Source organism: Gorilla gorilla, chromosome 4, assembly GCF_029281585.2.
Source record: "Gorilla gorilla gorilla isolate KB3781 chromosome 4, NHGRI_mGorGor1-v2.1_pri, whole genome shotgun sequence".
Classification (NCBI taxonomy): Eukaryota; Metazoa; Chordata; class Mammalia; order Primates; family Hominidae; genus Gorilla; species Gorilla gorilla.
This window is the reverse complement of record NC_073228.2, coordinates 172,809,031-172,836,441: the sequence shown is the minus strand read 5'-3', so window position 1 is coordinate 172,836,441 and position 27,411 is coordinate 172,809,031. Positions and strand designations below refer to the sequence as shown.

At 44.7% G+C, this 27,411-nt stretch overlaps 1 protein-coding gene and 1 long non-coding RNA gene across 2 annotated transcripts in view; both read left to right on the top strand.

Moving 5' to 3' along the window:
- Window positions 1-27,411, top strand: part of SLIT3 (slit guidance ligand 3) — a 636,316-nt gene that overhangs the window by 278,280 nt on the left and 330,625 nt on the right. The window lies entirely within an intron of this gene.
- The window catches only part of LOC134758610 (uncharacterized), a 46,717-nt gene continuing 27,672 nt past the window's right edge, over window positions 8,367-27,411 (top strand). Inside the window, exon 1 of the long non-coding RNA XR_010133987.1 lies at window positions 8,367-8,893. This is a non-coding gene — a long non-coding RNA (uncharacterized lncRNA). The remainder of the gene's footprint in view (window positions 8,894-27,411) is intronic.

Here is a 27,411-nt window from a genome sequence, read left to right as displayed (position 1 = left end):
GATGCTTTTAGGTGTGAGAAACACACATCTCTGGCTCAACCTTTCTTGAGTTTTCAGTCTCATTGTTTTTAGCTACAGGATCATTTTTGTACAAGGCAAATATAGGAAATACATAGTGGGTGAAAACTCAGTCTACAAGTGTCTGTATCCAAGAGAGGTGACTTTTATTGTTTGTAACAGTTTCTCACTGATGTTCACTTTTCCCTTTTCACAAAAACTAAATCACAGGCACTTGCAAATAATCCCTCTGCCTCCTTTCCAGGACTGTGTCCAAGTTTCAGAGAGTATAGCAGTGCCCAGCCTAAGGGAGGAGGTAGTGGGCATCTAGTTCATGGAACCTAAGTCTGTCCACCTTGGTGTCCAATGAGATAACCCTTTCTCACTCAATATGCTTCTTCCCTACAATTCTCGAGGGCACAAAAAGTCATCCTTTTACTTACTGCCTTGCTCCTCAGCGGCTCTGGGAGACTCTCGAAGGCTGTCTTTCAGGCAATGCCGCTCATTGCCATCATGAAGCCATTCCTCCTTGAATGCTCCTGCAGCAGCATGGAGCCAAGGGAATTCTCAGAGGCTTGCCCCCTGATGTTTTCCCCAGCTGGAGGAATCTCTGGTGGAGGGAGTCTCCTAATTCTGACTGATCAAGTATACTCTGAGCACATTTAGGGTTTAGATCTACAATATCCAATAGAACTTTCTGTGATGATGGGTGTGTTCTATATGTGTACTTTCCATTACAGTAGCCACAGTCACACGTGTCTAGTATGACCAATGAACTGAATGTTTCATTTTAATTGACTTCAAATAGCTCCATGTGGATAGAGGCTGCCATGGTGAGCAACGCAGGTCTAGAATTTTGAAACTGAGAGACGAAGAATTAATGTCTTTATTCTCTATGTTATCCTGGGACAATTGGTCCCTAAGGCAAAGGTGAATTATATCTGGTCTGCCTAGATACAAGGGAGTATGAGTGTCTTGGAAGGGGCAGCAACACATAGGTTACTATTTTAAAATACTATCTTGGCTGGGCACGGTAGCTCATGCCTGTAATCCCAGCACACTGGGAGGCCGAGGCAGGTCGATCACCTGAGGTCAGGAGTTCGAGACCAGCCTGGCCAACATGGTGAAACCCCGTCTCTACTAAAAATACAAAAATTAGCCAGGCGTGGTGGCTGGTGCCTGTAATCCCAGCAACTCTGGAGGCTGAGGCAGGATAATCACTTGAACTGTGGAGGAGGAGGTTGCAGTAAGCCGAGATCGTATCACTGCACTCCAGCCTGGGTGACAGAGCGAGAGACTCCATCTCAAAAAAAAAAAAAAAAGAATACTATCTCACCATAAATACATAAAAATTCATGTTGCTCCAGTTGAATTTGTGGGCAGCCCAGAACCTGCCCTTTGCCCATCCTTTAAGATACTGAGGCACCTCTGAAAGATCACAGGCATCCTTGGAAGCTGCTCTGGAAACCTCTGAGCTAGTTATAGCTAAAATCCAGTCTGGTGCTGACATTCCAGGATGTAGACATCTATATATCTATAGACAGAAGAACTACATCTTCTAGATGAGGAAGTCCTGGCTTCCAAAGGGTAGTGACTTGCCTTAAGCACATAGCTCATTTCTAGAAGGTTCTGAAAGCCAGGTCTGTCACACTCTATTCAGAACACTTTCCTCCCTACTTCATAGTCTTCTATAGGACTCTAACCCTGACACTTCACTGTTCCGTCTCCCCTGGAAATAATGATTTCCTGGAGGAAGGGTTATCTTGCTCTAGCACTGTGTGTGGCAGGGCATCTACTGGTCAGTGATGGGGAAGACAAATTCATTATGTGGGTATTTTAGAAAGTGAGCAGAGACTTCAGGCAAAAGTAGTTTCCACGACCACTGTCCTCTCTGGTTCTGCGTGTTTCTCTTTCCCCTTTACATAGGTAGCAATCCCTTTACCCACCATCCATGCTTTTGCAGATGCTAAATGTGTTCTGAATGAGAAGATTTCATTCCTTAACTCTAAGTTCTAACCTAAGGAAGGAGGCTCTGTGTTTAAGTTAAATTAATTCAGCTGCTGTAACAAATGAATTTAATACAATGTATAATGACTCAAATTGATTGAGGTTTATTTCTCTCTCATATAAAGACCAAAATGGCTTTCTTAATGAGTAGGTGGCTTCCTTCCAAGTAATGATTAAGAGACCCAGATTCCCAAACTCCTTTACTCAATTCATGATTAAGAGTAATCATGAAGAACTCTGCCACTTTCAGCAGGAGGCATCCTAGGTTCAATGCTAGGTTTGTTGGCATTGTGGGGGATCAAACTCAGGGAAGTTTCATGGACCAAGCCAGGCCAATTTCCTCTCCTTGAATGGAACTCAGTCACATGATCAGGACCAACTGCAAAGGAGACTGGGAGATGTAGTCCTAGTTATGCAGCCAGGAAGACAAGGAAATATGTTTGTTCAACTGCCAGCCAGTCTCACTACCCTTCTAAACAAACATTTGGCAAACTTTCTGTAAAAGGCCAGATAGTAAAATATTTTAGGCTTTGTAGATCATACTGTTTCTCTCTTAACCACTCACCTCTGCCATGATACTATGAAAGTAACCACAGACGATATGTAAAAAAACTAAATGGCAGGACTTCCAATAAAACTTTATTAAAAACCAGGCAGCGGCCAAATTTGTCCTGAGAAATGGCCTTTATTTGTCAGTTTCTGTTGTAGCCCAGGGAAAACACTTATTCCCAAGCAAAACACAGAACAAAGAGCATTTTAAACTATCTGCAAAGAACTGAAAAAGTTATGTCTGTTTTCACTGCTGGAGGCAGTGAAAGAAAATGGATTAAGAGGACATAAAAAGACTCAAACATATTTAATCCTTTATAAAAGAAAAATGTTTTCTGCTGTGCTTTGAAGGAAAAGAGTGATAGCTATAGGAGGAGGACATTTATTTAAAATGTAAATTTCAGGATTCCACCCTTAGTATTTTCGGGTTGGGGCCCAGGAGTCTGCATTTTCCATATGCTCCCCTGCTCATTTTAAGCAAGTGGTAGAGGTAGCAGGTGATCATAATTTGCTTATTGCTGCCAAGCCATCAGTTTTTCTGACATTTCTGGATGTAACTACTTATGAGCCTATGGAATATGTGAGAAGTAAGGTACCGTGCATATGCAAAGCCACTGACCTAGGTAAGCCTAACTGTTCTTTTACCTTCAAGGAAGCTATCAAAATACAAGGGAATGTGAGTGATCATACAAGTCTCCCTAATTTATTCTTTTAATGAATTAACTTGGGACTCTAACTTATAACTAACAACTTGTGCTATGGTACAACCCACAATTTAATGCAAAGCAAAGGGCAGAGAGTCAAGACTTCAAACTAGGCTGTGACCCGGAAGGCAGTTTGGCTTCTTTCAGGCATTCCATCACTTGCTTCCCGCCTCTGCAAAGGTCGACCCCCAGGTCTGGGAAGGGACAGTGTTTGCACTGGCAAGAGAGATCTGCAGTCTTGTGGAATGAGTTGACCCAGCTGGAAGATCCCAATTCTGAGTGCCATGTCACTTCCTTTCTCCTTCCCAGGATGCAGCTAAAAGTTCTCCCTTTGCTGTCTATGAAAGATGTAGCCCTGTACAAGGCTTCCTTCCTGTTTCCCAGCAACCCAGAGTAGGGGAGGCAAATTGGCCTGGAGACTCTCGGGGCGTGACTAGTTGTCAATGCAGGGTGCTAATGGGCACCTCAGCAGAGAGAGGCAAAACTGCATTCCGAGTGACCTTGAGACAGCCACTGCAGGAGTTCCTAGGGAAAGGAGTCCCAGACAGCCGTCAGCATGTTCCCGTTCCAAAGATGTAGTCAAAACAGAAGGAAAAGGAAAACTGCCATCAGACCCCCTGCATTTCCCTAGAAATAGCCAGTCATCTACCAGAGTTGTCAGAGATATTTTAAATTCCCTTTGCAAGAAGACTGCAAAGCATTGAAGAGTGAAGAGCAAATCAATACAGTGTTTCCACAGTTCACCACCCAACTCGGAGATAAGACAGAGAAAAAAATTACTCAAAGATTTCTTTTTCTGGTAGACGATAGGACTCTCGCACTCATGCCCGATTTCTTGGCATGGAAATGTGCCCTTAGCTGTGAACAGATCTTCATGTTTCTTGAGTCCCCGTGTCTCTGGGATGATGTCCAGCATCCTCCTCTCACCTGTCTGTCTATGAAAATGGGCTGCTAAACCCTCTTTGACTCAGCAGTCTGGCAGTGTTCTGGGCTCAGGTTGATACTCTGGCAACTGAGCAGCTCACCTCCCTGAAAAAAGAAGCCTTTATTTTTATTTTACTGCCCTTTTCAGATGGGTTTGGTAAAATGTATGAATTCAGAAAATTCAAGCTGGAAGGGGCTTGCACCGGCTTTGGTTCACTCCCCTAATGCAGACAAGGGACTGCTTCTCGATGACTTCAGTGTAGATAGGAATCACCCCAGGAGCTTGCAAAAAATGTGGGTTTGGGGGCATCCCCGTCCCAGGGATCTGCCTCAGTTTTCTGGGGTGGGGCCTGAGAACTTGTATTTAACATAAACTCTTCAGGTGATTCTGACGCAGACAGTATAAATGTTGCAGGTAACTCTGGAACTAGTATAAATAGGATACATGCAGGCTTCTGGGGGGTGGATGGAAGATTTGTTTTGTGTCAGAATTCCTTCTTGGAGATGTATGGGTAGAACCATAACCTCATCAGCAATAGAATCTAGCAATCTTACCAGCTGCGTTTCTTTGTCCTGCTGGAATTTTCCTCCTGCTTAAGCCCATTTTTCCTGTCTTTGACTCTTAGTGGCTCCAGATTACTTCTCTGACTCCTCCCTATCAAAGCTAATAAACCAAAGAAGACTTAGGAGATGCTTGGACACACTAAGCTGTTCCTTAAGCTTTTTTTTCTCATAGACAATATTTATTCACAAGCTTCTTCCTTGGACTGCTTATTCACACCCCTTTTGACACCTCTTTAGAATTACTGCTGCGGCGTGCACCTTCAAGGTCATCCATTGCTGCAGGAGATTTAGCCCATTGCTTTGCAGAGGCTTGTGGGAAGCATCAGTTGACTCAAAGGAGCTGGCTGCAATTTGTCCTGCTCCTTTCAGCCCTGCTGCCAGCGAGGCCTGGCCTAAGTGTTATGAATGTTCCTCAGGCTGCCAAGGTGGCTGCTTTCCTTTCCTTAAGAGCTTCCTTTGGTGAGAGCGGCTAGCATTTCCAAGTCTTGTATCTTTCTAGGCCCATTTCATGCCATGCTCTTTTTAGCTCTTTCCTTAACATTTCCGTATTAGGGACCTTCAGTGCCTGATGTGAGCTGGGCATTGGGAAGGAGTCGAAGGGGATGTCCCAGGAGAGTCCAGAGTGGGGATAGGTGGGGAAGTCAACTATCTGGAATCACAGATGATAACACGCGAAGCAGCCTGATCTCCCTACCTCAAAGTAAAGGCCATAGATGTCTAACTTAAAGGTCTGTCTATGCCACGAATTTGCCTGACCTCTTTCCAGGGCAAAGTGATTTTAACTGAAGATCCATAATGACTTTTAAAGGCGGACTACAGGACAAGTCACACAAAGTGCTGAGTTACTTGAAGATTTAAAGCAGTTGCTATCAAGAATACTAGAGTTCTGCAGTAATAATTCACTTCACAAGGAACAGCACAGTATGGAGCTTAGAGACGGAGCTGGATTCAAGAGTGGGATTCAAACCCCACTCTTGCTCTGTGACCTGGGATCAGTCTGTTGCTCAGTCTAATGCTCTCTGTTCCTCCCTCAAGTAGCAATATGTGTAAAAATGATACAAACTCCAAAAAATAACATTTATAGAACATTTACTATGTTCCTAATGTTGTATTAAGTGCTTTACATAATTTTTTAATTGAAAAATCACACCAAGCCTTTATAGTCTATACTATTATTTGTCCCATTTCATAGATGAAAAAGCTGAGGTGCCAAGAAGGGCAGAATCCCTGAGAGTATTAACATGCCCTTAACACTGTGCTGTGGTTGATCTGTATGTTATTGTGAGGATTAAATGAGATACATATATGAGGAGCTCAGCACAGCTCATAGCATACAGTGCTCAGCAAATAAGAATTACATGTATTATATGTTTTTAATGGATGGATATGTCCCAAATGGAGTGACTTCTCAATAGGAATAGACACACTTAATAATGATAATATCATTTATTAGTTTTTATAAACTTGCATATTATATCCCCATTCCTAGGAAGGCTTTCTGGTTCATAAAAATCGCTCCGCCAGTAATCAGCATGATACCTTAGTTGCTGGTCATTTCACCCGTTAGCTGTGTCTTGATTTCTACGGCAGAAGTGTTGCATTTCTGTGTGCACATGTGCTTCTGTATTAGACCAAGTGTCTTGGTGCAGGGGCTGTATTTATTGCTCTGTAGCCCCGGGACTTAACCAGGAGACCTTTGCTTGCAGACTGCCTGGTTTTCTTACTCAGCACTCAACAGGAGACTTGGGGATTTATCTCACAGCCTGAGAAGCACGTGGGAAAAATAGCTACTCAAAGCTTTGTGAAGAAAATTCCTAATTTGCTGGCTTCCCTGGTCTGCAGCTGGGGCTCACTGGCCTTTGTGAGGCAGACGAAGGAGATTTGACAAAGAGAGGAAAGAAGAAAGGCAGAGATGGGACAGGAAGAGCAAGGGGGCAGAGAGAAAGTTGTGTGTGTGTGTGTGTGTGTGTGTGTGTGTGTGTGTGTGTGTGTATTTTTCTGAGTCAGAGTCTCATTCTGTCAGCCAGGCTGGAGTGCAGTGGCATGATCATAGCTCACTACAGCCTCAAACAATCCTCCCACCTCAGCCTCCCAAGTAGCTGGGACTATAGGCAAGTACCACCACACCTGGCTAATTTTTGGTTTTTGTTTTTGCTGTGTTTTGTTTTTGTACAGACAGGGTCTCACTATGTTGCCCAGGCTGGTCTTGTATTCTCTTGCCTCAGCCTCCCAAAGCACTGAGATTATAAGCATGAATCACCACACCTGGCCAGAGTAATGTTTTCCATAAGATTATAAAAGTTTGAAACCGGGGAGATCCTTAGAGAGTATCTATTCCAAAGTCTTAATTTTATCAATAAGGTTAGAAAGTTCCAGAGAAGTTAATTGTGCAAAGTTACACAGCTATGGGTTATGTATCACTTTTGGACAGTTGCAGTGGACACTGCTCCAGCCTGTCCATGCTTGCACAAATGCATGCATATTGGTCAACTCTGGCTTTTGGAACATCATTGCTGAGTGGCTCCTGGAACTGTCCCTAAACAGAGTTCCCCACAGTCATTAACACACACCTGCAGGAGCTTTCCTGCCAGATCCAGGGTCAGCAGAAAGCAGGCCCTCAACCTGCTCTTGCAGGGAACCCTTTACCTCCTGAGCATAAAATCAGCCCTGTAGGGGTGGGGTGTGAGGGAGGGATGATTATGATGACAAGGGGATGTCCCAGAGCCACTCTTGTTTTGTCCTTTCCTAATACACAGAAAAACCAGGCTGAGCCAAATACATCAACTCATAGATGGTGTTGCTTTGTTTTTTTTTGTCCAGTTAGTTGGTTTGTAATTCATTTTATATGGATGGATAGCCCTTATCAATGACAAGGTTTTGCTTTTTGCCCTCCTGTAAGTTTGGTTCTGTAATCTACAAGGTCATTATTGCCACCTTCTGAGGTTGCATTTTTATTTTTATTTTTATTTTTTTGAGACGGAGTCTTGCTCTGTCACCCAGGCTGGAATGCAGTGGCATGATATCAGCTCACTGCAACCTCTGCCTCCCGAGTTCAAGTAATTCTCCTGTCTCAGCCTCCTGAGTAGCTGGGACTACAGGCACGTGCCACCACGCCTAACTAATTTTTGTATTTTTAGTAGAGACAGGGTTTCACCATATTGGTCAGGCTGGTCTCAAACTCCTGACCTCAGATGATCCACCTGCCTTGGCCTCCCAAAGTGCTGGGATTAAAAGAATGAACCACCGCACCAGCATGAGGTTGCTTCTTAATGCTCCTACACTCAGGGCTAGCTCACCTTCTCTGCCCTATTTTCCTTCCTTCCCTTCATTCCTGTGTGCAAAAGGCACTGTTTTCCAGCTCAGAGGAGCGAAGAAAGTGTGTGTGTCCGTGTGGAGGAAGCCGGCTTGACATTGGTCTTGACCTGTCTAAGTCTATCCTAGGCTTCAGCCAAAGAAAAGCCCTGGCTGTGGCTATTCTTTCTCTTCTCCACCTCACCATCCTCTCCCCCACCAGTACTTCAGGTTTCCTGGCTCTCATCAAATTTATACTCACTTTCCACTCCATGTACTTAGGTATTCAGGACCTGGCCAATTTTGGTTCAGAAAATTTTCTGGATATATATAGCTGGAGAGAGAGAATAAGAATACATGTATAATGTATAAAGGCAGGTGATACTACCAGACAAAATTATCTTCTTGAGTGATTCAGTCAGTCCCTTTGTATCATGCCACAAAGATTATGTTCACTCCATGAGTGTGTCATAAAGCTTTGAGATATCAAGAGTGAAAACATAACCAACCTGCCTGCCTGCCTGCCTTCCTTCCTTCCTTCCTTCCTTCCTTCCTTCCTTCCTTCCTTCCTTCCCACAAAACATTCTCTATTGTGCAAGCTTCTCTGTAATACCAGGCAGGCAGACCTCAAAGTTTTTGCGAGGCATTTTATGACTCTTTTATCCTTCTCCCTCATCCACTCAGTGCAATAACTATCACACACAGGAACTATAGCATGAACAAGACAGGCAGTCTCTCTTCTCAGGGAACCAACAGCCTAGAGGCCTGCAAGCCAGAGCAAGTATGCAGATCTATAAACCAGGCATTTTAGAGTAAGTGGCATGAGAAAATACGACAATGTGAGGAAGAAGGAAGAGGTAAGTAACTGTAGGTTTGGAGGGCAGGTGAATGAATATTTGAGCAGAGACCTGAAGGAGTAGGAGCCAGGCCTGCTCAAAATACATTTGTCTTTCGAGGAGCTGCCTGGGGCCCCGGCTGCCCTGGGCCACCTATTTAGCCCGGGTTTAATTCCACATGAGCCTTCACCTCAGAAGGGGCGTAAGAGGTAGAGGTCAAGCAGCTGCTGAAAGTGGAGTAACCCAATCTCGGGCACAAGTAGGCCTTTAATAAGCATCCAGGTAGCCCTTTGAAAAACGAAACCTGTGGTCAGGTCTCTGAGAGCAGAAGGATCGGGTTTCAGTTTTAATTACAAAACCAAAGAGCTGTCCCATTTTGCTCCATTTCGGCTTCCCCCAGAAGAGGTTTTCCTGTCTCCCATCCTGGGGGCCCTGACGTGCTTACCTGACACAGAGATGGGCTGCTCTAGGTGCAGCACACAGAGCTTGAGTTGGCCAGGCTTGCGAAATGGTAGGATGGAAGCAGAGGCCCCAGATGGGATGTGAGAGCGGGTGATGAAAAGCATGTGGGAGGTGAGGACTGGGTTTGGGGGTTGTTGGAGTTCACATTTGTGGGCTATGGCTCAGATTATGACATCACAGAAGGATGGGACAACTTTGAAGCCCAGGAGAATGTGCGTGTCTTTTCTTCTCCCTTGTCCCCTGCACCTGGCAGAACCTCTGCTCAATGGAAGATAAAGCGATAAGATGGGGATGTGGCCAGTGCTAGTAAAAGACCCCTTTTAATCACTCACATTTTTGGCACTTGCTGTGTGCTAGACACTGGATTAAGCAGCTAACCTGCATTATTTTGCTTAACTCGGTCAACGTTTCATACAGCAGATAGTAGCGCTATTCTCATTTGATAGACGCAGAAAGTGAGCCTCAGAGAGGTTAGATAAGTGGCCCAGGCTCCTCCGTGAGTAGGTAATGGCCGGGGTTCATCCCAGGTCTGACTGAAGAGTCCATGTTCTTTACATCTTTGCCTCACTGCCTCTTCATGTAAGCTCTGGACCTGCCATCATAAGACAAATGGGAAGAGGTGTCCTACCTTCCTAAAGGCGTTTTCCAAAGTGATTTCTGAAGATATCTGATATGGGCAACTTTCCAGAATTAGCTCAGTTGTTAAAGGTTTCACGGATGAATAAATGGTGTGGGGGATGGGGGTTGAGAAGAGGTGAGAAGGAGAGACAGCGTGGAGAATGATTTCCAAGGCTGGATCTTTTCTTTATTTGATTCTAGTAAATTTTAACGAGGCCCTTAATAAAATCCCAGTGCTTAGCAGAGCCTCCACATTTACAAGTTGCCAGACCTGGGGCGGAAGAAGGGAAGTTGGAATCCTGGCGCTCAGCTTAGTCCTGCTGACCTTTCACAGTTCAGGCGAGCCAGGCTTGTAAGATTGAGCGCTGCACTCTGAGCAGAGCACTCCTGCCCAGATCAAGTGGCCAGAATCCTCACCCCAACACAAGGCTGGTCCCATCTCCTTCGAGGTGGCATCCTTCAACGGGCACACCTGAAGTGGATGGCTGCCAGTTGGTGAGACACTGGAAGGAAATACACACAGTTATCACAGGTCAGCAGAGCTTCGTGCCACTTTGCTTCAGGATTATTACAAAATAAAGTCTTCTAGGCAATCATCAAAATCCTCATCTCCCAATCTATAAGATGCCCTTTCCTGTACCCCTGAAAAATGGCTTTCATCAACGATGAAGAGTTATCATTTGTATTCGCTATTTAGTAGATAATAATGTTTATAACATATCAAGTTATAAAGAATAAAAAATGACAATAAAAGTGGTTCCTATCTTCTAACACCTAGTTAAACCAAAAAAAAAAAAAAAGCAAGAAAGAATATTACTCTGTTTTTGAAGTCCCCTATGTTGAATGAAGAAATGATATTTTTATCAAAGTGGGCAGTGCTATACAGGGGGCTTCCCCAGAATCATACTCTTTATTTCCTACAAGATTCATACTTAACAACAACAAAAGTACCAGCTTTTGTAATAGCAAAAACAGCTGCAGTGCATTTGCTGACAATAACATCGGGTTACTTTTCAAGTCTGGTTGAGTGTTTTCCCTTCCCTTTGACCTGATGTCCATAAGTAAAGATTTTAGGATGTGTAAAACCCTGAGCTCTGACAGAGCAGGCCCCTCCTCTCCCCCGGCAAATGACTGTCTTGAGTGTGCTGGACAGTGCATTCCTCAGCCTTCCTCCTCGGGGGTCTACAAGGGACCTCTGATAGTCTGGCCTCATTCTTTGCACGGCTCTCTTCTCCATAAATCACCTCCATAAATCCACACTGACCTCGTTGAGCCTCGGAGGAATGAAGCCATCTTCCTATTTGTAGATGGGTGTCACCTGGCCTGGAAGATGATAAACCAAAGCGTTAGTAGCTAGACCTATTACAATTTTGCCTAGAAGCCACAAGCAGTGGAGACTTACTGTGGTCACCTCTCCAAATTAAATCTTTTCATAGTTCTGGCTTTTTTACACACTGGAGAGCGGTAATGTGGAGTCAGACACGCCAAAAACTCCAGGGTTCACAAAGGCTTCTAAGAGCCATTTTGGAGCAGAACTCGGTGATGTCATTTCTGGGATGCTGGAGCCTGGGCCAGGCTGGGACTCAGAAGCAATTCAGGGTCCAGGAGCAGAGCTGGACTGGAGGCTGAAGCAGGTGTTGGTTATAGCTTCGGCCCTTATAGACTTAGAGTCTTCAGTGGGCTTAGCTTCCCTGAGCCCTGCTCTTCTTTCTGGAAATAATTAGACCCATATTTCTCATCTCAGTAGGTTATGGGAAGAATCAAATGACATAGTCCATGTGAAGGGGCTTCATACTGTAAAGCACTCTAAAAATAAAAGGCTTTTTTTTTTTTTTTTTTGGAAACGGAGTCTCTCTCTGTCGCCCAGGCTGGAGTGCAGTGGCGCGATCTCGGCTTACTGGACCCTCTGCCTCCGCCTCCTGGGTTCAAGCAATTCTCCTGCCTCAGCCTCCCAAGTAGCTGGGACTGCAGGCATATGCCGCCACGCCTGGCTAATTGTTTTGTATTTTGGTAGTGACGGGGTTTCGCCATGTTGCCCAGGCTGGTCTCGAACTCCTGAGCTCAGGCAATCTGCCCACCTCAGCCTCCCAAAGTGCTAGGATTACAGGCATGAGCCACCACACCTGACCAAAAGGCATTATTTTCTGATAGGGATGAATCTCATTCCACAGATTGAGTTTTACAAACTCAGGTATGAGTTTTAGTCCACATCATTTTGTCAACTTAATTTCTGTTTCATGATCTATCTAGGGCTGCCAGATTTAGCCAATAAAAATACAGGACACCCAGTACAGGGCATCCTATAATTCACTGGCAACTTTAGCCTTACCCTTCCAGGCCACCATCCAGGAAACCATGGTCAAAATCGCTTCAGTTCCACCCTCAGTCTGGGCCATAGTTCTAGGGACTTGGGCAACATTAAAATAAAGGAGCAACCAAGCAAGTTAACTCTGGGTTGCCCCTTCCCCTTATCCCTGTTCATCCGGCATTGTTAGGGCTAGCAACTCTCTGTGGTCACACTGGGTACCTGAGAAGTTTCTGCCAAATCACCTCTGGTCCTGTGTTTGCCTAGACATTCCACACCGCCATTTTTTTAGGGTCTTGTTCAGACAAAATTCATGACACTAGGTCCCCTTTGCAAAGCACCCACCTATGCTTTTTCCCACAAACCGTCGTTTGCCTCCTTCCTCCTGTAAAACTCGATTGGTTCACCTCTGGACAACAGCTTTTGGCATTTCAAAGCCAGGGAGTCTTGCATGCTACTTTTCCTTTCTGTTTTACAAGTTATCATCCCTGAGGCAGTGAAGGCAAAGCTGATTGGCTACTTGCTTGAGGAACAAGAACAGAAAATAGATGAAAAATAAATATAAATTAATAGTTCAAAATATGTTCCAGCCATCATTAAAATTATGTTCATCTAGCATGTATTTAATTATACCCTATGTTACAGTGTTCCTTTCTCAGTGCTTTCCTGCCCTACATTTATAATTCTGGGAGGGATAGGCACATACTTTATCATGTCTGATGTCTTACCTGAAGTAAGTGCTCAGTGAATGCTCAATGAACTTGTTTTGGTGGCACGTAGCTACTTAACATGACGTTAGGATGTAGCATTAATCAGCTATGAGGCTGTCACTATCTATAACCTAAGCCCCTTTTAGGAAAGGTAGCTTCTCTCAGTGATAACGACAGACTAAATATGACAACCCTAGTTTACTACAGGTTTGTTCTTCATGGGTGTCTGGGTGGGGCCAGGGGGCCTGGTGCAGAAAGTTGACCTGGAAAGAGCTGGTGACTACACAGCGTGCTTGCTCTTCGGCAAGGAGGGAAGAGCCTGTTTGCAAACAGACTCCCACGTGTGACATTTGGCATCATTTCTCACTAATGACATCTTTCCGAGAGCCTTGCAGAGATTGTCTGCTGACTCACCCAAGTTACGGTCACCCAGAGACACAGCTATGTGGGATCTGAGAAGCGAATTAGCAGGTTGTTGGTCTCTAAAGGTGCAGGGGAGGACATGGATGTAGAAGGGGAGTTTCAAGAGAAGGAAAACCATCTTCTAGTTTAATACCTTTCAAGGACCGTGTGCACTTGCTTTGTGCTCTAAGATAGTTGCTTCCTCCTAAATAACCTTTCCTGGTTTCTCTTTAAAAAAAAAAAATTGTAATTTTGGCTCATATTGAAATGTTACCTTGGGTGCAGAGAGGTCAAGCTGCCTTGGTTCAAATCCCAGCCCGACCAGCTGTGTGACCTCACACAAATTACTTAATCTCTGAACTCCAGTTTCTTCATCAGTTCAATGCAAATAATGACAGCACATAAATACATTCATCATGAGGTAGTTGGAGGGGTTATGTGAGAAAATGTGCTCAAGTGTTTGCTGCAGTACCTGGAAAATAGTAAGGGCTTAGTGAATGTTTGCTATTATTGCTTTCAAAATAGTTTATCTGTGAGGCAAAGGAAGGGCAGGAATATTTTCCATTTGAAAAAGAGGATGCAAGGCAGGAGGATCACTGGAGTCCAGAAGTTTGAGATCAGCCTGGGCAACATACGGAGACCCTGTCTCTATTTTTATTAAAAAGTTAAAAAAAAAAAACAACAACAACAGCAGCAACAACAAAACAGATGGTGAGACACAGAGAGACCGTGTGGCTCATCCAGACTCACAAGGGAAGTCAGTAGCTGAGCCGGGAGCCCCTCTTTCTCAATAGAAAGGTGGAGCTAGCTGGGACTGCAGGTCTGATCTGGTCTGGGCCCACCTGCCCAAGAGGTCTGTGGATTTCTCTGGCTCCTTCCTGATGCCAGCTCTAGCTATTGCTATGGCCTCGTCTCCAAACCCCTGTGCTTCTCTTCATGGCTAGGGAAGTCAGGCCCGTCATGGCTAGGGAAGTCAGGCCCTTGTCTTGGAGCCTCCTCCCAGCCTTGCAGCTCCATGGCCACAGATTATGTGGTGACCCAAAGATGACTGCCCACAGGAATCATTTATTTTTTTTCATGAGTCTAGAGATCCCTTTTTCTATGAGACCCAATGTTTTCTCTAACTCACATCCTCCCAGAGATGATTTCTTTTCATTGCAAAGAATTGATCTTATTTTTGCCTTTAATCTTCATCTTTCCTTGCGTGAACTTTACCCAAGAGAAGAATAAAATTATCATTAGTTCACCAAGAGCCACATAGAGCTGGGAGTCTATCTTACATCATGGCAGAACAATGGCCCTCTGCCTGGTAATACCAAAAGAAAGTGTCCGGTTCTCCAGGGATGGGGCTCCACAAAGCTCAGGACCAGACCTCCAGGCAGGCTGGCTGCTTTGCAAGATCTCTGTTTGGTGTCCTATAAGGCAACAGGGAAAAGGAAAATTCACAGGGAAGATTAATGTCTAAATTAATATCTAGCGATAACTTTTTTGGCCCTGAGTGCTTCAGCAAGAGAAGTCATGGGGACCCCAATTTCAAAAGGCAAAAGGTGTGTATGTGTGTACGTGCATTATAACTGCATTAGTTAAAGGCCATCTTTAGTTCTGATTACTCTCGGGAAGAAACGCTATTAAGAGGGGCTTTCTACTTGGAGAGAGTGAAGATAGTTAAAACTGTAGCAGAGCAAGTCAATGTATATTCAGTGAAGCAGACAGGCTGCAGTGTATGTAGGCAAACACATGCAGACTATACACCCAAAATACACACTTAACACACACATAGGTATGTGTCATGCAAACTACTTACCTATCCAGAGATTCCTAGACACTTTCAACCTAATCTTATTTTAACATCTATTCGTTTTGGATCAAAAAGCACGTAGAATAAGGTTGGGTCCAAAGGGACTGCCTGATGTTCCACCCCTTCATCCTTGGTGATCAGGGCAGAGCCCCTGGAATTGTCAATGAGTCATGATGACAGACTAGGAAAACATCCAAGATACTGAGACTTGGCAGTATACAGGTTGTATTAGTCTGTTTTCACACTGCTTTAAAGACATACCTGAGACTGGGTCATTTATAAAGGAAAAAAGTTTATTTGAGTCACAGTTTCACATGGCTGAGGAGGCCTCAGGAAACTTAAAATCACAGCAGAAGGGGAAGCAGGGACCTTCTTCACAAGGTGGCAGGAGAGAGAAGAGCAGGGGAAACTGCCCTATAAAACCATCAGCTTTTGTGAGAACTCACTCACTATCACAAGAACAGCATGGGGTAAACCGCCCCCATGATCCAGTCACTTCCCACCAGGTCCCTCCCTTGACCCCTGGGGATTACAATTTGAAATGAGACTTGGGTGGGGACATGGATCCTAACCACATTACAGGTGGCAGTTGGGGGGTGGGGTGGGCAGGGCTGCGTGATGAGAGTAGCCTGGCTTACCAAGTGCCCAGGGCATGCCTCAGGCACCACGTATGTGTATCCAGACACTCTGCAAAAAGGCCAAGGGGCTCGACTCTCATGTCCAGCAACAGGAACGGTTGGGTGGGAGGCACTCAGGCTTCCTGGTAAAGCAATCTCTCATTTAGGGAACTTTGGGGAGGAAAAGACAAATGGAGGTGAAGAATTAATTTTTCTTTCTTTGAATTTTCAAATCCTGTTTCTAATAGTAAACACTAGGTTGTTGTCAGCTCTTTGTGCTTAGAGAGGGGTGTGTGTTTGTGTGTGTGTGTGTGTGTGTGTGTGTGTGTGTGTGTGAGAGAGAGAGAGAGAAGAGGGGGAGAGAGAGAGAAAATCTTTAAATTTTAATTGGTCTGCAATGAAAGATTTAACTGTTTAAAAAACAAAACCCTCTTGGTCCCAGACCACAACTTGTGTGTAATGTGGGAGGCTGGGGAATAGTGAAGAAAGAGGGAAGGGAGGGGCAGATTCCTCATGGCTCCGTAGGGAGTCGTGTTGTTAAGGGATGAAGGAACCAGCCATATGGACAGTAGAATACAATCCAGATCTGCCAACTCTCTCGTTGTCGCATCTCTTAGGTGAGGAAGCTAATTTTTTGCTTTTTGTATTATCCTATAAATAAAATAGATGATTAGAGAAGAGAATGCTTTAAGGTTTACCATATACCCAAATTCAGAGGATGGCCTGGCTGGTTGGTGGTTACGCTGCAAGGCCCTGAATTACAGTAAGACAGCAGTGGCCTTGGGGACCAGGCATTACCACTTGGTAGGATGATTTTTTTCTTGTCTGTGTCCCCTTTCACTTAGACTATGAAGCCTTGCAAGGCTGGAACTGGGCCTGCCTTGTCCACCACAAGGACAAGGGCCTAGCACAGTGCCTGGCACTGAGGAAATGCCTGTTGAAGATTCGACAGCAAATACCTGTTGAATTTTCTATGGGCATTTTGGGGAAAGTATAAACTTGAAGTTCCTATGGCCCTGCTGACTTCTATGCACTGCTGTTTGTTTGCAACACCAACCTTGAGCAATAACATAGGTTGCCTTTGAAGCCTTTTGCACTGTGTTTCCCCCAGAGCTCCAAAGGCGCAGAGTGCCAAAGGCACAGGTACTCACCAGCAAGGCAAGTATTATGTCTGCCCTGCTTACTGCTGTACCTGAAACTCTAGTATAAAGTGTCTGGAACATAGTAAATATTTGTCGAATGAATGAATATTACAGCTGTGTCGTTTGCTATATCCTGATTATATAGCTGAAAGATGAAAGTAGGGATATACATACTGGTAATATCATGAGTGCCATTTGCAAATCCTTTCTAAATGGCATTAAACTGAGTTGAATGTATTGTCTCCATTCTCATTCAACCTTGGCCCAGGTCATCAGGGAAGATGCTGGTGGTGTTGCTGATGATCATAGCAACCACACTGGTTATAATGTTTACCGTTCACCTTGCCATGGGCCAGGAACTCTCCTATACATTTTGCATGCATCATCTCTCAAGTGTTTGTAGCCACTCCATAATGCGGACATTAGATTCTCTGTTTTACAAAAACTGAAGCTCAGAGGCTGTTGTAGTCAGCTCAGGCTACTATCACAGAATATAGGCATACCTGGGGGATATTACGGGTTCCATTTCAGACCACTGCAAAAAAAGTGAGTATCACAATAAAGTGAGTTACACAAATTTTTTAGTTTCCCAGTTCATATAAAAGTTATGCTTACACTGTTCCATAGTCTATTTTGTAACAGCATTATGTTTTAAAAACAATCTGCATAACTTAATAAAAAAATACTTTATTGCTTAAAAATACTGTCACAGAAACATGAAGTATTCCTGCTATTGGAAAAAATGACGCCAATAGACTTGCTTGAAGCAGGTTGCCACAAACCCTCAATTTGTAAAAAAGAAGAAAAACCCAGTATCTGTGAGGCACAATAAAACAAAGCTCAATAAAACAACGTGCGCCTGTACCATAAACTTGGTGGCTTAGACAGCAGACACTTGTTTTTCACAGTTCTGGAGACTAGGAAGTTCAAGGTCAGGGTGCCAGCACGATCAGATTCTGGGGAGGGCCTTCTTCCTGGCATGTAGCTGCCTTCTAGCTGTATCCTCACATGGCCTAGAGAAAACAAGCTCTCTGGACCCTTCCTATAAGGGAATTCATCCATCATGAAGATTCCATCTTCATGACCTCATCTATACCTAATTACTTCCCAAAGGCTCCACCTCCAGATACCATCGTCTTGGTGGTTAGGCTTTCAAACATGAATTTTAGTTGGACACAAACATGCAGTTCATAGCAGAGGGGTTACCTGTAGTCCCAAAGCTACGTAGCTAGGGAGACGCAGAGGCAGAATTTTCACTCAGGTCTGTTGAGCTGAGTCCAAAGCCCCTTCTCTCCTCTCTGCATCACGCTGAGCAGTATCATACTCAGCACTTGGAGGAAGGCCCAGAGGGCTCAGTAAAAGCAGCTGAAGAAAAACAAATTGGAGGGAGTCTATTATGGTTGATCTTAAAAGCCTTGTAATGACCTTATTTTCTCCAGAGGACATTCTGAAAGCCAGGGATTTACCCTGGCAGCCAGTTCCCCCTACCTGTGCCTCTGGGCATGGCAGAACCGAACCCAGCAGGGACTCCCGAAGGAGCCATTCCCATCCACTTTTATTTCTCTGAGATGCACGGAATATCAGCCCTTCGGGTTTTGTGTTGTTCTGTTTTTTGGTGTGTGTTTTTTTTTTTCCCAAAGCAGTCATGGGCTTCTAGCCAAAAGTCCTTTCAATTAATGGACTAGGAACAGCACCCATGAAGAAAATTAAAAACAGATAAGAAAAGAAGGGCCTTCATGTGCAGAGTAGAAGAAGGGAATAATTCTTGGATTATCTGATGATTTACCAATGTTTTCCTAACGTGAGAATCAGTCAGCAGGGGCCTGGGTTTTTTATGGAAGAGGAACCTCTTCCAGACAGCTCACTCCACAACAGCCCTGATAAATCCCCACATCCCCACTTCCAGCGAGAACGCTGCCCCCTCCAGAGTCACCATGTCAAAGCCTGTTTAGCTGTTCTTTACTTATCAGCCACAACCCCAACATTAGTTCATGCTTGGAATATGAAGCCATTTCATATTTATTCTTGTTATATCTGGCAAGAAGCCTTAAGGAAAAAAAGAGAGTCCCCTGTTGGTGCTGTTCAGCTCTTATATCTTTATAGTCTCCCAAATTGATTTGACAGGGCAATCGCAGGCCACGGGTGAGACGAAACTCTTCTCTCAGAAAAGTCTGGGAGACTAGGCACAAATACACAGCTCACTCCTTCAGCTTCTTCCCTGAGCCTGTGTTCACGTCTGTGTTCTCATCTGTGTTCACAGCCACTCTGGCCCCTGCAGACCAATGCCATAGAGTTTCCTCGTGTCAATTTTCTGGTAGGAGCCTCTGAAAAGAACTAGGGTATCGGAGGAGACGTTAGCAATGGCATTCACCACAGGACATTCTAGAAGCCGAGCAGGGTCAGACTCCCACAGAGGGTACTGCAGACACTCAGTAGGACTTCAAGGCCACATGAGCTTTGGGAGGATGTGCTGAGTGCCCTGGTCTGCCCAGAAGCTAGGGCCCATATTCTGCAAGCCTCAGATAAGTCAAAAGAGTTTTAATCCAAGAAATAGTGACAACTTGAAATGATATGCAAAGTTGTTTGTGTGTGCTCAGACACACTGAGTATTCTGGGAAAAAAGGACTGTAGATTTTACTACATACATATGTAGATACATACTGGTAATATCATGAGTGCCATTTGCAAATCCTTTCTAATGGATTTAGTAGGTAAACAAAGGAATCTGTGACCCCAGTAAGCTTAAGAACCTGTGAGCGAAGGCAGCCTTCCCCCAAAGAATAAGTGCCCCACTGGTAGTTTGAGATGATTTTAAGTAAGATTCAGACAAACTTCTTCTTTTACTAGGCATATACTTGTTTTCACACAGTTAAAACCTATATGTAACTAATATACCAAGTTTGTAATTTCACAGACATTGCAGATCAAGGTGAGGATAAAACAGATGTTTAAACAAGAGTCATTAATGGATAAGGTAAAACAAGTAAACAGTAGTACAAGTTTTGTGCCTCTATGGCAAAATTAGCTAATAGTGAGAAGAGACTGCTAAAGTTAGGGAAATACTTTGATCAGGGAAGAAAAACACGGAAAAATGTAGCCCTCATCCCCTCTTGTCCCAAATACTGAGATGTTTCTACATTAGAGCCCCTGTTTCTAGTCTCTTCCACTGGTTGCCTGCACACCATTGCCATTCCCATGCTCACTCACTCCACGTGACTTTCCTGCTCTAGACTACACAATGGCTCCCTGTGGCCATCACATTCTGTCCACACTCTCTAACTGGCTTTGCAAGTCCATCCTCCCACCTGATGTCATCTCCACTATTTCCTAGTTCTGAAACTCTTCACCTGCCAGACCATTCTTTTCATTGTCTGCTCCAAATCTCCCCATCTGCCCCATCTGTACTCATTGATGCCCCATTGCTTTTTCTTTTTTTCTTTTTTCTTTTTTTTTTTTTTTTGAGACAGAGTCTCGTTCTGTTGCTCAGGCTGGAGTGCAGTGGAGTGCATCCTAGCTCACTGCAAACTCCACCTCCCAGTTCAAGTGATTCTTCTGCCTTAGCCTCCCTAGTAGCCAGAAGTACAAGCACACACCACCATGCCTGATTAATTTTTTATTTATTTTTATTTTTAGTAGAAATGGGGTTTCACCATGTTGACCAGGCTGTTCCCGAACTCCTGACCTCAGGTGATCTGCCTGCCTCGGCCTCTCAAATTGCTGGGATTACAGGAGTGAACCACCACACCAGCCACATTGCTTTTTCCTATAATTACCTTCATACCCCCATGCTCCCTATTCCTCTTTTGAGTCCCCTCCTCTCCCTACTCTAAAAACCTACCGTTTGCAGTTCCCACCAATGTCTCCCTTCTCTGGAGTACTGCTGCCCTGCAATTCTGTATGTCAAGGGGAAAAAAAAAGGAGGGAGACTTTGGTTAATTACCACTTCACTTGGCACCAGGAAGGGTAGGCTAAGAGAGGAGCTATAGCCAGGAGTCTAAAACTTTTCTTTTGGCTTGTTTAAATTGTTGACAAAAATGGGATTAGTTTGAGATTAATCACTGAAAAACAAGAGAGATAAACTCCTGGGTTCCAGAGATATTAATTCCTTGGTTCTCATCCCAGCTTAGGTTATCAAAACCAAGAATTGTTCATTTTTCACAGTTTATGAGGTTTATCTTTGGCCTGTCATGAGATGCTGACAGAAAAATGAAATTGGTCTGTTTCTAGTCTATTTCACTTTCTCATTCCCACTCTCATAACAAGTCAAAATGTTCCATTGTAACACTTAAGGAGGGAAAAAAAAGACGTGACCCGCCTATGTGCCTGTACTTCTTGTCATTATTTGGTGTTTTTTTTTTCTAAATATTTTTATTGTTCAAGCCAAACTCAAAAGATAGGTGCCTCTCCCTTCATTTCAAGAAGAAAGTGAATTTTAAGTACTTAGTAGGAAAAGTTCATGGCAAATTAATATGTGGGGGTGGTTTGAGAACTTTTCATTTTTCTCAGGATAAGGCAGACAAGACAGGTTCAAAATACGGACAGTGGCGATGAGCTGGAAGTGAGAAGTTTCCTCAGAAAGGGCTGAAAGGGTTGGCTGAGAATTTTTTTTCATTTCATCCTCATCAGATGCTCATTTATAAAAATAGCAAAGCATTTGGATAAATGTGAAAGTGGTTTGAAATGTGAAAAGTACTATGGATTTGCAGAAAGCATCTTTTTCCCATTGAATGGGATTATTTATGTCCCTCTGTCATATCACAACTTTCCTAACAAATAAGATGACAAAGTAATAAACTTCTTCCAGGGGAGCCATTCAGTGCAGAATTCACTAAGAAAGCTTTCTGACGCAACTCAAATAACCGCTTGGCAGGAAAAGTTATTTGAGAGAGATTTTAGAACTGAAAACCCCAAAAAAGAACATCTAGTATAAATTAAATAATGCTTCAAGAATAGCTTGTCAGGACAGTTGTAATTGAATAGCCAGCCCATCAGTATTTATCAGATGCTTACTGTATGCTCAGAGCTCTAACAACTGTCAGCCGTGTATCTTTCTTTCTGTTGCTGTTTGTGTGAAGGTAATTTCTGACCATTCTTCAGTGAGTTTGATACTGACCAGATCTATCACGTTCAACTCTGTATCATATTATTAACGTCATGCTCTGACTTCTAACACCCTTAAGTTTTTGTTATGAGTTCTTATGTAAAATTTTTGTTTTACATAAGATTATTGTTTTTAGGTTATTGAACACTTCTTGTGAGTTTTTTATTGTTCTTCTCTTTGAGTAATTCTTCATTGTAGGCTTAAGCATTGATGCAACTGAACTTTCCATTTCAGAAAAGATTATGTTAATATCCTTTGCAAATCTTTTTTTTTTTTTTTTTTTGAGATGGAGTTTCGCTTTTGTCACCCAGGCTGGAGTGCAGTGGTGTGATCTCAGCTCACTGCAACCTCTGCCTGCCAGGTTCAAGCGATTCTCCTGCCGCAGCCTTTCGAGTAGCTGGGACTGTAGGCACGCACCACCATGCCCAGCTAATTTTTGTATTTTTAGTAGAAACGAGGTTTCACCATGTTGGCCAGAATGGTCTCGATCTCTTAATCTCATGATGCGCCTTTCTCAGCCTCCCAAAGTGCTGGGATTACAGCCACCGCACCCAGCCATAACTTCTTAATAATGATCGCAGCATTTGTTGAGGACTGATTTTTTGTCGTCAATAATGATCGCAGTATTTGTTGAGCACTGATTTTAGCAAGTGATAGGGATTACTTTACTTCTGCTATTTCCTAAAAAGGATGGGGATACCCAGACCCCAAGTGGAAAAAATCATGAAGGGTCCTTGGGTCATCTCCCTACTCCAAGCCATGAGCTACAAGGCCATCGAGCTCAAGAGGAATGACTGAGCAGTCCAGCAGGTCCACTTTTGCATCGGTCTTCCCGTGCAAAAGCTGCCAGGTGGGCGTCCACTCTGTACCTGCAGCCCCAGGGCCAGCCCTCCATGGTGAAGCCAGGGCTGCCTTTGTGAGTCCCGTGGCTGCATATCCTCTGTCCACATTCCTCGGCTTTGACAGTGTGAGGCAGGGACTTGGGCTGTGTGCCTCCTCTGCAGACCTTCACCCTCTCACCCTATAGGGACACTGTCCAAAGTTTGTGGGAGGCAGCACTAGGAAGCCAATGTGGGTGGGGACCAGATCCCTGAGTCCTTCAGAGGAGTTCATCAGTAATGGAGCCCATGTTCTGGTCTCCATCTGCCTGCTTCACATGGTTCTGGAATTGGAAGGGGATGGGGATATGATTAGTTATCACTCAGCACCCCAAAATACCCACACAAGGCTCTATGTAGCTGTGCTGTTTTATTTGTTCCAACAACCTTATGGGATGGGGGTAATTATTACTGTTTATCCAATCAGAAAACCAAATTAAGAGAGGTGAAGCCAGCAGCACAAGATGAACTGCTGCAGATCCATGCCTGCAGATCTGGGATTGAAACCTGACTGTATCCCACTCCAGAGCCAGAGGTCTTGAACCCATTACCAGAGGCTCTCATACTTGGAAGTTCATTCATTACCTCCTAAAGGGTGACTCACACCTGTAATCCCAGCACTTTGGGTGGTAGAGGCAGGAAGATACCTTGAGCCCAGGAATTCGACACCAGCCTGGGCAATGTAGTGAGACTCTGTCTCTAAAAAAACAAATTTAAAAATAGCTGGGCATGCTAGTGCACACCTGTAATCCCAGCTACTTGGGAGGCTGAGGTGGGATAATCACTTGAGTCTGGGAGGTTGAGGCTGCAGTGAACCATGATCACTCCACTGCACTCCAGCCTGGGCAAAACAGCGAGACCCTGTCTCAAAACACACACACACACACACACACACACACACACACACCACACACACACACACACACACACACACACACACACACACACACACAGATTTCTGGGTCCCCTCCCAGAATTTCTGATTCAGTGGGACTGGGGTAGGGCCCAAGAATTCATATTTCTAACACATTCCTAGGTGACAGTGATGCTGCTGGTCTGGGGACCACACATTGAGGACACAGCTTTTCACCCTGTCCAATGGCCATTTCTTTTGTTTTGTTTTGTTTTGTTTTGAAATGGAGTCTTGCTCTGTCGCCCAGGCTGGAGTGCAATGGTGCAATCTCGGCTCACTGCAACCTCTGCCTCTCGGGTTCAAGCGATTCTCCTGCCTCAACCTCCTGAGTAGCTGGGATTACAGGTATGCGCCACCACGCCCAGCTAATTTTTGTATTTTTAGTAGAGACGGGGTTTCACCATATTGGCCAGGCTGGTCTCGAACTCCTGACCTTCTGATCTGCCCGCCTCAGCCTCCCAAAATGCTGGGATTATAGGCCTGAGCCACCGCGCCTGGCCCATTTCTTAGTTCTAACCTTCAAAGTTTACTAGTACATGGGGTGGCATCAAAACATTATAACTAGAAGAGTAACCTTAATTGGATGTTTAACTAAAATACCTACAACCTTGCATACAAGGCAGACCCTTTGGAGGCATTTTGGAGGTGGTGCTGGTTGTCCTTTCTATAGCTGAAAAGAAACAAGGAAGGGATGAAATGGATGTGTCCTTTTAAGCCATGACAAAGTATTTCATTCTTCAAATACATTTTCTGGTGGAATTTTATTCTAGAGCCAATCTGGATGACTTTCTTTCTTGTAACTCTGTGAGATCAGCAGCCATCCCTGTGTCCCAAGTGACTCCCACAGTTTATTATTGAGAGCTTCCACCTGGCTTTGAATATGAACAGAGGAGAGAGAGGGAGGGAAGGGGAGAGATGGAGGGAGAGAGAGGGCATGGGGCGGGTAGAGAGAGAGAGCTTGGCCTCAAATTCTGGGAAAGGTTATCACATGAAGAATAGAGCCCTGATCTCTTTACAGACACTAAAGATAAAGCCATGCAAGGGTTGCGGTGGATGTGAAGTGCCAAGGACAAACTCAGGTGTGCCAGAAATACCACTCCTTTGAACCTGATGTTGACACTTGAATCCCCATGTCATAGGCTGGTTGGAAATGCCGTGCCAGTTGCTACCTAGGTCTTCTCTCCTGTTTCCCTTCCAGGACCCCTCCCAGCAGAGTTAGGAGTTTGCTTGGTGACCGGAAACAAAGGATGGTCATCAGCAGTCCCAGATCACCCAGCCCCACTGAGGTGTCTTGCATGCAGCAGCTCTGCATTTCTGGGCTTGGATGAGAAAGGGAATTTGGGGCAAGGCTTCTAGAAAGCCACGCAGCCATGGCTCTGTGAGGTCTTTTGCCTCTCCCAAATCCTTGGGCCCCACACATACCTCCCTCTACCCCCATCCCTTTCTAGTTTTGGAGGAGAAGACCCTCCCTCTTTCAGTTAATTCTATTCTTTCACAATAGGACTTGATTCCACAAACCCAGAACCCCAAATCCTCTTTCCAGGGGGTACAGAAAAATAATTGCAGTCTCTCCCTCTAAAGTGGGGGGATGGGGTAGGAAAAACAACAGAGCTCAAATTTGACACAAATTCTCAGTGGAAGGGTTTGCCCCTTCCCAACCCTCCAAATCCCCAGGGAGCCTCTGAGCCCAGCTTTTCCCAGGTCCTAGTGTGACCTCTCAGGAGACAAGCTTCTAGACCCTATGTCTGGGAAGGTACAGGTGTCGCTCTTAGAGAAGGGGCACGCGATGCGTCACAGTCCCCTAGTGCACCAGGCATAAAACTGAGAGCCACAGGAGACAGGATTATTGATCAATGAGGCGGTTGATCCCTCCCTTTCATCATGATTTCTTGAGAGTGAGCTAACCCGGCCTGACAGCTGTGAGGATGACCCACTCACAGAGACCTGCAGCAGTCAAGATGGTCCTGCAGAAGCTGAAAGGATCCTGAATGTAAATAGACCATGAGCCACATTCTCCCACACATCACTCCTCCACTCCACCCGGCTCAGGCCACCCACCTCCTGAGACAGGCCTGAGACTCACTTGCTTTTGCATCCCAGCGGAAGCCGTAAAAATATTGGTAGCTGGGGCCTCTCACTGTCAGGAGCACCACTTCCTATCACCTCACATGGGGATTGGATGGATGACCTGATGCCAAGTCACTGGCCAGCCCAGAGGGACATGACCATGTATGAAGGGCCACTAAAAAATCTGCTGCTGTAACATTCATCAGTGAAATTTCTACAAGCCAAGAGTTGTTGGGGATCAAAATCAACAGCTTCTTACGTGTTTCTGAATTTACTGTGGCATCACAAAGGGCTTGATGTTATATCCAAAGCCCCAGATATATGCAAACAAGCCCAAAGTCACTGGAAGAAGTAGACTATTTCTTTTGCATAGGTTTGGGGCAGGGGGACAGTGTACCTAGGGAAGAATATTTTATTGATGTTCATTAAAAATGGAACTTTAGCTCCATTTTCCCCTCTTCCCTTCCCCCATCCACTGAAAATGGAACCATTTAATGTCACCCTGGTGTGAAATGGGAAAGGATAGTTGGAGCTCAGATGTCCCTCTGTTGATTTCAGCCTAGGTAAATCATGTGTCTCTCGGGAGGAGGCCTGCAGGTCAGGCTTTGCAAGGGCTGTGCTTGCAGACTTAATGCCTCTCTGTTTGTTCTCCCTCTGAAAGGGCAAAGGCCTCCCTTCAAGAAAAGAGCTTCTCCCAGCAACAGAAGTCTCCCCACACCCTTCCCTGTCCCAGCTGCCACCAGCCACACTGAACTTTGTGGAGCTCCTGCCCTGTGCCTGGCCCCGTGCTAAGTGCTATGGTGGACGTCATTGATCTCAGTGTCAGATGTCTCTATAGATGGTCAGCAACTGAATGTCCTGGGGTGGGAGGGTGATGGGGTTACTCACAGTTGGTCAAGAGGAACCAGAAAGAATACCAGTGCTTTGGGAACTGGCCACAATTGCCAACCTTCTCAGGGAAATCAAACATGGTGCTGAAGCTTTGTATGAGAACAGAGGCCCAGATGTCCAAGGCTGCTGGCCTTTCCACCGAGGAGTTGGGCTGTGTGCAGGGTTGGGATCCCAGCTTGGTGCTGGTTTGCCAGGTGAGCAATTATGCCAGAAAGGAGACAGGGAAGCAGAGGGAGCAGGGGAAGCTGCCATCGGAGACCACAAGCTCCCAATCCTTGGAAACTGTTTTCATCTGACTAATGAAAACTGTTTATTTTGCAAATGTGTCAAGGGGCTCCTTTCAGGAGAAGAACCTTCTTGATACTGATGATTCTCAGTTTTCTGACAGTGGATTACCCAAGGTTTTGGGTTCTTCCCCTCATACCAACGAACACAATTAAAAGCACTTTCTTTCATCACTTAATCATTGAATACCTGGGGAAGACAAACTAGATTTAGAATTAGCTTGTGCAAGCATGACTAAGATATTACAGTGAGGAATAGATACTAAATGTAATTGTTTGTTAAAATCATGTTCTTAATTTGGTGGCAGAATCAAAGTGACTTTTGGCATGTCCATCCTGTTGGATGATCTA